This window comes from Tursiops truncatus, chromosome 4 (genome assembly GCF_011762595.2).
Source record: "Tursiops truncatus isolate mTurTru1 chromosome 4, mTurTru1.mat.Y, whole genome shotgun sequence".
NCBI lineage: Eukaryota > Metazoa > Chordata > Mammalia > Artiodactyla > Delphinidae > Tursiops > Tursiops truncatus.
This window is the reverse complement of record NC_047037.1, coordinates 76,145,913-76,158,752: the sequence shown is the minus strand read 5'-3', so window position 1 is coordinate 76,158,752 and position 12,840 is coordinate 76,145,913. Positions and strand designations below refer to the sequence as shown.

Genomic DNA, 12,840 nt, shown 5'->3' with positions numbered 1-12,840 from the left:
TGAAACAAAATAGAGAAATCATCTATTTTCAGGCAGAGGAGAGCTGCTGAGTCAACGAGAGAGAACCGGAGGGGCTGAGACTCCAGAAAGGGAGAATCTTGGAGAGGGAGGGCTGACTTCTGCAGCCACTTCACCCAGGTGTTAGTTGCTGATTCTGGGCGTGGGCCCGAGGCTGATGATCCCAGGGCTCGCACCCAGGGAAGACCAGATCAGCAGAGCTGGGAGGCAGCTCAGCAGAGCTATGGCAGGAGATTTGGGAGGTCCCTTCAGAACATCTGTTAAATTCTGGGGATGCACGAGTCTAGAGTTCTGAAAACAGAAGCAGAAAACTTCTGCAAGCAGAACAGAGCCTTCCAAAATCTTGTGAGACAAGGATTAGAATTCTGGACTCATCAGGGGGATTTCTGCCAAAAATCCTGAAGAGACAGGAGTAAAACTGAGGTAGACCGAGCCTTACCAGGGCTGCAACTCAGCCTCAACTCAGAACAGGACATGACATTATTGGATTCAGGTGACCAGCCACTGATTAGAAATAAAATGCTTCATAGAATTCACGTAATTTTTATTTTATGTGGAAAAATAAATGGGCAAGAACATCAGAGTATTCTAGGTTCAAAAGGAGTCATGAGAAGAATTTTTCCTAGCAGACATTAAAATCTTTTGTTTGTTTGTTTGTTTAAAAACAAGCTCTGGCCAGTTTTATTAAAGAAAAATTGTGCATGATTTACCTTTCACTAGTCTGTGCGGGCATGCTTTTAATAATATCAGAATCACCTGGATCAGTGATAGCCATTGTGTATCCTCTGTAGTATTTTCCACACACTCTGCCCAATTCAATATTATTACCACTGTAGTGATGAACACCAGTTTTGGCCAACATGGCATAATACTCTATTTCAGATTTCTTCAAGGCTGGGCAGTTGGCGAGGATGACCAGTTTCGCTTTGCCTTGTCTGATCATTTTCAAAGTCAGCTTGTACCCCAGCACATACTTTCCACTTTTCATAACGAGTTGGAACCCAGAGTTGATTGACTCCAGTGACTTTTTCTTCTTCTTTGCAGCCACCATCTCCCTGCCTCGGGTGCGGGACACCCCCAACCAAGAGCAGCCGCCAAGATGGCCAGGGGTCGAGAAAGGAGACGTTGAAATCTGTTGGTAACCAATTTGAGACCCTTGGTTTATAAGAATATCAATAATGAGAATATTAAAAAGACCCACACCCTCCACCATACTCTCCAAAAAATTCCAGATGGATTGAAAGTTAAATGCTTAAAAATCAAAACAAATACACTCTCATGTATGTGAACAGACTAGCACTAGAGGAAATCACTTTTTGACTTTTGATGGAATAGAAATGAAAAGAGTTGGACAGGTTCATTACTTAGATAGTTTTAGCTTTGGTGGAAAGTACATCAGTAAAGCTAAGATTTTAAAAATTCAGAAGAATGGAGAAATTGCACGTAAACACAAAAGTTCAATAACTGAAAAGTATAAAGAGCTCATATAAAGGGGCAAAAATACCAACTGTCCCTTAAACAAATAATTAAAAGATAGTCCCACAAGAGAAACATGATCTTAAATCATGATTTTTAAAATAGTCAGTCAACCTTGTTGGTAATACTTCACCTACTGGGAAGTTTCATTTTGTACCTAAAAATACAATTAGAAAAACTTTTGAAAAGTGATAAAACCCAAAGCCTGCAAATCTTGAGGAAAGTAGATATCATCCATTAATGATAGCAATGCAAATGGAGCCAGTCTTTCTGAAGGGCAAAATGGTACTTTATTGAAGGAATCATAAATATGCCTAACCCCCCCACTAAGTAATAGAATTTATCCTGAGGAAATAATGTTTAATAAAAACCAAAAGTCTACATAAACAATGTTTATTTTATGATATTGAAACACTGAAAGAAAGCTAAGATCCTAACAACGCCAAAATATAGAAGCTAACTGTGATATATCAAAATGATATACTCTAGTGATATACTAAAAATATAAATATAAATATGATGCAGGAAATAGAAAACATTTGGCTAAATCACATTACATAAGAGGAAGAATACCAAATTGTGTATACACACCCATTATAATGGTAAAAGAACAATGAATACGTAGAGGTAAAGGAGGCAAAAGGACAGATAGAGGGGATGTTTCTAGTCGGGTTAAGATCAACAGACTTGGAGTGAATTATTCTGTAAAGTTGCTAAAATTACATTTCAGAAGAATTTAATATTGCTCTAATGAGAGCAAGATTTTCTTTGCAGGACATTGAACTGACTTACAGAAATACAGTTATTTGCTGCCTTCTTGATCGGATAGATGGAAAGATGGTGTTGTTTCCGTTTGGTTATGTGAACTTTACTGCAGCTAAAGGTCATAGGTAAATGATGATCGAGTGGCTCACCCTAGTCCAGGGGAAGAGAAATAACTTTCCTTCTACCCTTCTGAGTTCTTGGCTGAGACCCATGTAATAAAAGACAGATTAACAACAGACAGACAAACAGAAGTTTATTGCATGTATACCTCATGTATATGTGGGAGATACCCAGAGAGAATGAATAACTACCCGAGGTGGTTTAGAATCCAGACTTAAATACCATCTTAATAGGGAAAGAGGAGGTGGATGTAGATCTCTTAGGTGAGAGTAAATGAATTTTAGGAAAAATGAAGGGCCCTTAGAAGGATAGATGAATGGTATCATAGTTTGTGACAAAGTGTGTCTAGGTGAGGTGTTAACTTCCAGTACCCTCTCCTGCAAAAAGAGTTGATCACCCCTGGCTGATGAAACTTCTGGGGGGTGTGGGGTTGGGTGTGGGTGGATTTATGACAACCGAGTTCCTTTTGGAGGATCTGTCTTTAGGCAGATAAGGGGAATCAGAGAAAGCCTCGCCCTGCATTCGCTGTTTTATATGTGCCTACAGCTCAGAATAATCAAGATACCAAAGCAGGATGTTTTAGGGGTGGCACACCTTGAACTCCTACAGTCATATTTTGGGGTGGCATATTCTGCAGCCCTTTAGTTCAACTAAGACTGTTAGCAAAAAAGGAATGTTTCCTAGTAAATGAGCAGAAAGGAACTCTTAGGTCTTAGCCACATGCCACAAAGTAATCTGAGAAGTGGGATGGCAGTGGGTAGAATTTTGTCCCCAAAAGGTATGTTGAAGTCCTAACCCCAACCCCATAATTGTAACATTTGGAAACAGGGTCTTTTCAGAGGTAATCAAGCTGAAAGGAGCTCATACTGCATCAGGGTGAAGCCTAATCTGATGACTAGTGTCCTTACAAGAAGATGGGCGTTTGGACACAGGCAGATGCCAGGAAGGCACTATGTGACAATGGAGCCAGAGAATGGAGTGGTGAGGCTGCCAGCCAGAGAATGCCAAGGACTGAGGGCAACCATGAGAAGCTAGGGGAGAGTCATGAAAAGCCTTCTTCCTCAGAGCCTACAGTAGGAACCAACCCTGCTGACACCCTGATTTCAGACTTCTGGCTCTAGAACTGTGAGAGAATAAATTTCTTTCCTTTTAAGCTACCCAGTTTGTGATACTTTGTTACAGCGGCCCTAGGAAATTAATACAGGGACTAAATGTGTACAGTCTAGTAGAAATACTAATTAAAACAAAAAACTGACAGCAGCTGACTACTGGCTTCCAAGGCAGTGGCAAAATCCGTGGTTCACTGTTTTTAGGAAAGCACCTTATGTGGAATCCCCATCACTGTCAGAGTCTAGGTCAGGGGTTGGTAAACTATGGTCCGCAGAACAAATCCACCCCACGGCTTGCAAGCCAAGAGTGGTGTTTACATTGTTAAATGGTTTCAGAAAAAAAAATCAAAAGAGGAATAATATTTCATGGCATGTGAAAATTAAATGAAATTCAAGTTTCTGTGTCCACAGTAGTTTCATTGAAACACAGCCATACTCCTTTGTTTACATACATTCTATGGCTGCATAAGATCAAAGATGAATTTAAAAATTAACTTGCTCAGGTGTTGAAAAGGGAAGAAATCTCCCCTCCACTTTCCATTTCAGCTTTAGAAAACTTGCAATTGTTAATGCTTTCTCTGTCCCTTTGAGATGTACATAAAACTTTTGAAAGCTAAAAAAGGCCTCTGGTCAGTTTTACAACCTAAGAGTGTTTTCTCAAAGATATGGGAACCATCTCTTTGAAATGCAGTCATCAAGGAATGTGGAACTCCATCTCCCAATTTCCCTGGGAGGGTAGGAGCCTAACTTCACCAGCAACTGGCTCCAAGTTGTAACTACCTACCGGTCATAGAGATGTGAGAAGTTGTATTATTCTTTTGGATAAAGGCAATTAGCTAACACAGATGGACACCCCAATTACCAGGTGAATTTAGGATGAATTGTGTGTAACAAATGGTGTTGTCAGGGCCTCTCACTTGAGGACTAGTTATTTTTCTTGAGGCCATGCGTGTTAACGGGCTGTATCTGCCTGGCTATATATAAAGGTGAGATTTCTGTCTGTCTTCTAAATTCCTTTAGTGGATTGCCTGTGATGAGTACCACACTCTGGTTTAATACTTAATCAATAATAAAACTATTTTCTTTCTCTTCTACTTTGTGGAGAGGTCTTCTGGGTTGGCAGAAGATACGTTTTTTAATATTTCCCCAACAGTTGCTTTTGGTCCATGACAGAAGAACTGTATGGTTGTAGCAGAGACCATATGGCCTGCAAAGCCTGAAATATTTACTATCTGGCTCTTAATAGAAAAAGCTTGTTGACCCCTGGTCTAATTGACCAGGTGTATGAGCAAGATAATGAAAAAGCTGAGTTATTTAGTATCATAAAGTGAGTGGAATTTTGGGTTTGTGTGGGTTCTAAAGAGGAGCGATAGGGGCCTGGGAACATGGGGAAGGGGTGGAGGAGGAAGTGGATCTTAGGGCAAGGGGTTGCAAACCCAGATGTCTAGAGGAGCTGGAGGTTACTGTAATGAATGAAGTGGGCCAAAGGAACTTTCAATGACCAGAAGCCAGGGATCGGATGATACTGGCTACACTTACTTGATTGCTGACATGCGAGGAGGTAAACCGAACGTTGGTAACCTGTCCTGCCTTTTCCCGAGAGAAGCTGGAAATCTGAGGTTTAATGGAAACTCACACTGTTACAATGTTATCATCTAATGCAAATTTCGAAAGCAGGTCTTGGGGCAGGCTTCAGTTGGGTGGCTACCAACATTTAACTGCTGATCTAGAGAGTGGGAGAGGACCTCTCCATGTTAACACGGAGCGAGGAGATGGTTAGGTAGGAAATGGCTGATGAATTCCTGGAAATATTTATGAGTGACGTTGACCTGGAAGTTGATTCCTGCACTAAGATGTAATTAGTCCAAACCTTCAGTGAACGTGCTAGTGATGATTTGGGGGAAAAAGAGGGGATGGTGTCTCTAGCACAGGAGCAGTGTGGAAACAGGAGCCAAGAAGTAGATTTCAATGTGGACCTTCTCTGGAAAATGTAGTCCACTGAAAAGAGCTATACTGGGGAGGGACTGTCCCGCAGTGCAGTGGATGGGGACTTGAGATATTTTATTTGGATACTAAGTGAAGGATAATTCAAAACAGGATCGAGAACTTGGGAACTTAGATTACCAGCACAAAATAAGCTCTAAATAAATGTTGGCTCTTGTCATTTTTCTTGTAAGTTTTCTGGAATGTACACAGAAACAGGATCACGTGGTCAGAATGCAACACCAGCTAAGAAAGAAACAAAGGAGGCTCAACTGCTTTTCTGCTCAAAAGGAGAAGGTTTGGCATATGCAGTAGCTTTAAAACATGTCAGCAGGGCTTCCCTGGTGGCGCAGTGGTTGAGAGTCCGCCTGCTGATGCAGGGGACACGGGTTCGTGCCCCGGTCCGGGAGGATCCCACATGCCGTGGAGCGGCTGGGCCTGTGGGCCATGGCCGCTGAGCCTGCGCGTCCGGAGCCTGTGCTCCACAACGGGAGAGGCCACAACAGTGAGAGGCCCGCGTACAGCAAAAAAAAAAAAAAAAAAAGTCATCAAGTTCTTATAAATACTCCTCCTGTGAGGAAGTGGAGTCTATTTCTCTCTCCTTGAATTTGAGCTGGCCTTAGTGACTCACTTCTAATGAACAGAATGCTGAGAAGTGACACTGCGTAACTTTTGAGGGCTAAGTCATAAAAAGTGATACAGCATTGGTCTCTCTCTTCTCTCTTTCTCTTTCCCTCCCTGTCCCTCTCAACACGCCTTAGGAGCTGAGCTGCCGTGTTAGAAGTCCAGCTACCCTGAAGCTGCCATGCTGGAGAGGCCACGTGATGAGCCCACATATTGATGGTGGTGCCAGAGGAGCCCCAGCTGCTCCAGCCCCCAGCTGTCTGAGTTGTCCCAGTCTTGGCACCAGACACGTGTCAGGCTAAAACAGCCTTTGAGACGACTCAAGCCTCACGCACAGATTGACCACAGGCACACGAGAGAACTTGAGGGAGATTGCCTATGTGAGCCCAGAATCTGGAGAGATAATAGTAACAAGTGATTGTCATTGTTTTATATCACTATATTTGGGGGAGGGTTGTTAAACAGCAAAAGATAACTGGAATAATGTACTCAGCTCCTGCTGTGTGCCAAGAATTTTTAAAAGTTAGGTTCACTGCTGGATATAGAAAGAGAGTAATTTATACTGAAATTTCTTTACGTTCATGTCTTGATTTCACTGACAGATTACGGCAATTAGGGAAGAAGTTGATATGTAGGATAGATATTTTATTTCTTTTAATTCAGGCATAAGACTGGCCTATGGAAACAGAAAAAATTACCAAACCTCTTCCATAGAACAAAGACCTCTAGAATGTAAGGGTTGTAAGATATGCACCTTCTTGTATGTAGACTAACTCACAAGATTGTACTTTCAGACCGAAGATAATATAACATCCAAATACCTTGAATTTGAGACTGCGAGGAGGAAGGACACTGCTGATTTCTTCAGAAGGTGCTCTGGTTGGGCTGGGAAAGACACATGGATTGAGCGGATGGCCCTTGGTCCCAGTTGCTGATCTGCCTTCATTCAATGGAATGAAAAGATGCTTCAAAATGTCCTACCCAATTACGTTATGGGCTGGCTTCTCCAGGGGTCAGCTGCTGACATAAAATGTAACATACAGGATGTTTACTAAGGAATGCCCTCGGGGTCAGCACCTGTAGAAGAGAGACAGAGAAAGCTGGATTGGGCAAAGAGGTCAAGCTGCAATGCGGGCCTGAAGACAGGCTCAGTTGACCCCAAGGGGTGCTTGAGCATTAAAATGGCCCATCAAGGCTTCCCTGGTGGCGCAGTGGTTGAGGGTCCTCCTGCCAATGCAGGGGACATGGGTTCATGCCCCGGTCCGGGAAGATCCCACATGCCGCGGAGCGGCTGGGCCCGTGAGCCATGGCCGCTGAGGCTGCGCGTCCGGAGCCTGTGCTCCGCAGCGGGAAAGGCCACAGCAGTGAGAGGCCCGCGTACCGCAAAAAAAAAAAAAAAAAAAAAAAGGTCCATCAGAGTTGTCCCACGTTTGGCTGGGAAGGCTGGGTCTTTATATTCCCACTTGAATCAGTCATTGGATGGGGGCTGCCCCAGGAAGGGCGTGACCCTGGGCAAGGTAGCTCTGCGGCTGCTGTAATCCCTAGTGGGCTGAAAGCTGAAGGCTGTTGGCTGATAGCACTTCCTGCAGCTGAGTCAACAAGTCCCTCCTTAAAGTGGACCCTGGGTGGTGCATCACTGTGAGCACCTCAAAAGAGATTAAAACTGGGCTTCCCTGGTGGCGCAGTGGTTGAGAGTCCGCCTGCCGATGCAGGGGACACGGGTTCGTGCCCCGGTCCGGGAAGATCCCACATGCCGTGATGCGGCTGGGCCCGTGGGCCATGGCCGCTGAGCTTGCGCGTCTGGAGCCTGTGCTCCGCAACGGGAGAGGCCACAGCAGTGAGAGGCCCGCGTACAGCCAAAAAAAAAAAAAAAAAAAAGATTAGAACTGTGGCTGAGTATGGATCATCCATTCTGTTTCTGAGTGACTTTGGACTTCAAACCTCAGGGTTCCCACCAGAGCAATGAGTTTCAAGTGGAACTGACTGAGCTATAAGAGAGGAGACTCAAGAACATGACATAGTCTCCCTGGAGTTTGGGGAATGATTTTTATGAACCTCTGAATTATTCTGAAATTTCTGGCTATGTGGCCAAATTGTGGGCAAAGTTGTGTCAACTCAAGTCTGTGAATTGAATATTTTAGTTTCTGGCTGTGAACTGCATTTTTATGACTCTCTTTTTGGCTGAGTTTGGATTTGACCACTGCTCACTGGACTTGAGGAAAATTTTTAAAGTAAAATTAGTAAAGGCACAGGATTTAATAAAAACAGATTTGGATAGTGCATTGTTAAAAGTCACTTTTCCTGTACCCTATGGCTTATTTAGTTATAAAAAGCTTGTAATTCCAGGTGACCACATTATATTTCAAGTTACTGCTTTGAAGAATGTGGTTTAATCCAATTGATTTGACAGGAACATGCTTATGCAGAAAGAGTTAATTAACACAGTTATCCTTAGAAAGGCCTGCTTGTAAGGTTGATCCTGGTTGGCGTCTGATCTTTGATTTGGGGAGGGGTCTCCCAATTCCTTAACTGATAAAAAGAGTGGCTCACAGAGTGCCTGTCTGTACAGACAGCGGGATTTGTGCTGAATACCTGCTTTCCTTTAAGGAGTCGGGAATTTTGGTATGTGGTAGGTAGAGGCTGCCTGCATGATCAGCTCCAAATAAAAACCTTGGGCACTGAGTCTGTAATAGGCCCCCTAGTAGACATTTCACATGCATGGTCACAGTTCAGTGCTTGAGGAATTCAGTGCGTCTTATGTGACCCCACTGGGAGAAGACCATCTCTCCTCCAGAGTCTCCTCATGCTCTGTTCCCCACTGCTAACTTTGCTTTGTATCGTTTCACTATAATGAATCGCAACTGTTGAGTGTTTCTGTACTCTGAATCTTTTGAGTCCTCCTAGAGAATTACTGAAGCCAAGGGGTGGTATAGGGACCCCCAACACAATGTCATTGTCGTACATGTACTTAAATCATATTTTTCTCTCTGATGGTCTACACCTGTAAATTGTAGTTCTCAATTACAATTTTTCCTTAATTAAAGCCAGAAGTAGTCATATTTACTCATAAAGTTAAGTGAATGAAAACTTTGTGGTTTATATAGAAGACAAAGGATAGATTTTAAGGGCTAAAATCCACTATTAGCCATTTCCACAGAACTGATATGATCTGGGAGCAAGAGCTGGTAACCAAGATTTCCAGTGCAGCATCTTCTTCTTCTTCTTTTCTTTCTTTCTTTTGGCCATGTCTTACAGCTTGCGGGATCTTAATTCCCTGACCAGGGATCGAACATGGGCCCCTGCGGTGAAAGCGCTGACTCCCAACCACTGGACCACCGGGGGATTCCCTCCTCTGCATTTTCTAAGGAGCCCCAGAAGGAAGCCTTCACCTCATCACTCCTCATCACCCTCTCCCTACCTTCCCCCTCAAACAAAGGATGGGATGCCGCTCAAGCAGTACTTAGTGGAAAAATTATAACATTATAACATTAATGCTTACAAAAAAAAGAGAAAGGTCCCAAGTCAATGGTACAAATTTCTATCTTAAGAAACTAGAAAAAGAAGAGCAAGTTAAACCCAAAACAAACCAAAGAAAGACAACCGTAGAGATAAAAGCAGAAAACAATGCAATCAAAAATAGAGAAAGAGTAGAGGAAAAAAACAGCATAATTGAAACACGTGAAGTCAGACAGTATATGATACTCTTTATATACTTATCTTTTTGTCTTATATAATCCTGAAAAAAACTTTTCCTGGTGAGTACTATTAAACTTATTTTTTAAAGTTGAGAAAACCAAGATTTATAGATTTTGATTAATTTGCCCAAGGTCACATAGCTGGTAAAATCCAGAATAACTCTTGAACCCAAGTCTGTCTGACCCAGACCTTAACCATCATATTACCCTAACTCTTAATACCTTGAAGAGGATACAAGGGTGTCTCCTCTTGTATCCTCATTTCAGGAATGACTAGCGTTTCTCTCAGTTGCTCGAAACATCTGCTGCTGACAGGTCACAGCTTCATCCCTCCCTGGAAGTTCATCTGAGCCTGCAGAGAACTGCCTCCCCCAAGACTGGCTGATGTTTTCAGCTGTAGGCAACTGAATATAAAATTAAAGGGGGCTTCAACAACAAGGACGTTTACTGACTCAATAAGAAATCTGGAGGTAGGTGGTTTTAGAGCTGATTCTGTACCTCGATTATGCCCTCAAGGACCTGGACTCTTTCTCTCTCTTCAATTTGCCATTCTCAGTGTTTCTGGCTGCAGTATCTCTCATCAGCATATCCCACCGGATAACATCCCCCAAAAAGGAGGGAACAGAGATTTCTTGTTAAGTGTCTCTATATAAGGAATGGATGGCAGACTCCCTTTGTATCTCTTTGCCTAGAACTGGATCACAGGTCGTACCTAAACCAATTCCATGAGAAGGGAACCGAGAGTCAAGTGTGTGTCTGAAGGGGCACTTCCTTTACCTCAGCACTTTGCTCCTAACAAGGAAGGAGGGACTGCCTTTGAGTAAGCGGCCAACCTACTCAAGATATCTGTAACACTTAGCAAGGACTAACCAAATTAAAGTGGTTTTAATATAAGACAAAATGGACTTTAAGACAATGAGAATTAATAAAGGAGAAAGAACAGCACTCACTAATGACAAAAAGAAACAATTCACTTGGATGATATAAAAATCTTGAACCAATATAGCCTTAAATTAAGCAAAAGCAGATAAGCAAAAAGTGGCAAAATTACAAGGGGAAATTAACAAATCACCCACCACATGAGAGACCCCATTTCCCTACACCCTCACTATCACAGCTTTGCTATTTGGGCCACATAAGTATGATATGGTTAACGTAGCCTGTGGGTAGAACTGGACTCAAATGTAGGAGATATAAATATTCTCTGCCATGAGGAAACTGTTGATGGGAAAGATGAAGCAAAGATAAGGCGAGTGAGAGATCCTGCTGTGAACTGTCAACAGCTGATATGACCAGCAGCTGGGGAGTGGGTTTATTACCCTGTAGAAGGGATCTGAGCAGAACATCACTGTGCAAGGGTATCGTAATGTTGAGCTCTAGGGTAAGGTTGCCTGGGTTTGTATCCCAGCTTAACCTTTAACTAGTTGTGTGACATTGGGGCAAGATATTTAACGTTTTTTGTGCCCCAGTTTCCTCTTAGTAAAATGGAGGTAATATTAATTTTCTCATAAGTTTGTTGTATTAATTATTACACTTTAACATTTTAAACTACATTTGTCCTTGTTTCATGATTTTCATTACCCTTTTATTTCTTCCAGGGTAGAATTCTCAAAAGTAATGAACAGATTAATGAATGTCTTGGTGACTAATTGTCCATAGGAATGAAAGGAAGCAATCAGCTTTAAAGCCTATTTGACTAGGAGAATATCAGTATAACACTTGTACTAAGGTGTGTGTGGGAGGAGCTGGGAGGGGCGAGAGCATACCAGCTGCTCTATCTGATAATACTACCTCTGATGTGAAAAGAGTAGTACGGTTTTGTGCTGGAGGTACAAGTCATACTGGCTCACCAGAACTGATTCTTCAATTTTCAAAAATTTTGTGAGCCAGTTATTAAAAACCATTATTTAGAATTACATTGTATAAACTTATAATAAAATGGATTATATTTTTAAAAGATTCATCACTTTCTAATTATTTCACTACACTTTACTATTATCTGTACTCTTGAGTTACTTGTGTCTACTGTATGGGAGAAGTATTATACAATGGTATGCTACTGTTCATCTCTTCCCAACTCTGCATTCAGTGCTATCACACTGGGAGCTTAAAATCAGCCATGGTGAGAATATTTACACCATGGAATTGAAAAGCGCTACAAATCAGGGCTTAATTTATTGTTTTGTTGATGAAGACTTAAGAAAGTAATGGAGAATATGTTAATAAGGCAGACTAAATTTAAAAGTATGTCATGTCTGTAGCCATAACCTTGTAAAGGAATTATTCTTCTGGTAGTTGAAAACTATTATCCCATTCAGCAAAGAAGGAGCCCATGGCATTGACAAATAACAAATTCTGACACATGTCTTCATTGTTTCATCTTCATCTCCCTTTTTAGTGTAGACAAAAGTATCGACCAACGACCAACGTTTATATCAGAACTACCCTCATTCATCAATTGCAACCATAGATTGGCTACAAATATGAGAGTTGGGCAAACATCTTTGAAACATTCAGTGAGAATCAACTATCTGAAATTTACAATAAAGAATATTATACATTTTATTATTATTTGTAAACTATGTGCTATACAACCTTTATGTCAGTAAAATTTATAATAACGTACACATAAATGTAAACTTTTTTTTTTTTCCCAGAGAGCAAGTTGTTCAATATTTAACAGCACATCACTGGTGATCATGCATGATATGGTGTAGGAATAAAATATTGTATGCTTTTCTTTTTTAGTATGATCTAGGTTGTACTCTCTCTGATAGTTAATGCCTGTCTTGAGACACGTGCATGTCTGTCTGATTCAGTACCTACTGAATGGCCAAGAAGGATCTTTACTCTGCTTTACTCTTCCCATCACATGAACTTGGAAAGATCAAGTCGGCTCTGGACTCTTCTGCAGAAGTCTCCCTCCACTTCCCAGCAACTATAGTATTAATGAACCTCAATGACCTTTTTTCACTTGGAAACACCCCTTATTTTTTAAAAAATAAATTCATTTATTTATTTGTTTTTATTTTTGGCTCCGTTGGGTCTTC

At 41.7% G+C, this 12,840-nt stretch overlaps 1 pseudogene; it reads right to left on the bottom strand.

The window, feature by feature from the left end:
• Positions 1–596: 596 nt before the first annotated feature.
• LOC117312225 (large ribosomal subunit protein eL30 pseudogene) lies at positions 597–1,154 on the bottom strand (annotated as a pseudogene).
• Between the last annotated feature and the right edge of the window lie 11,686 nt (positions 1,155–12,840).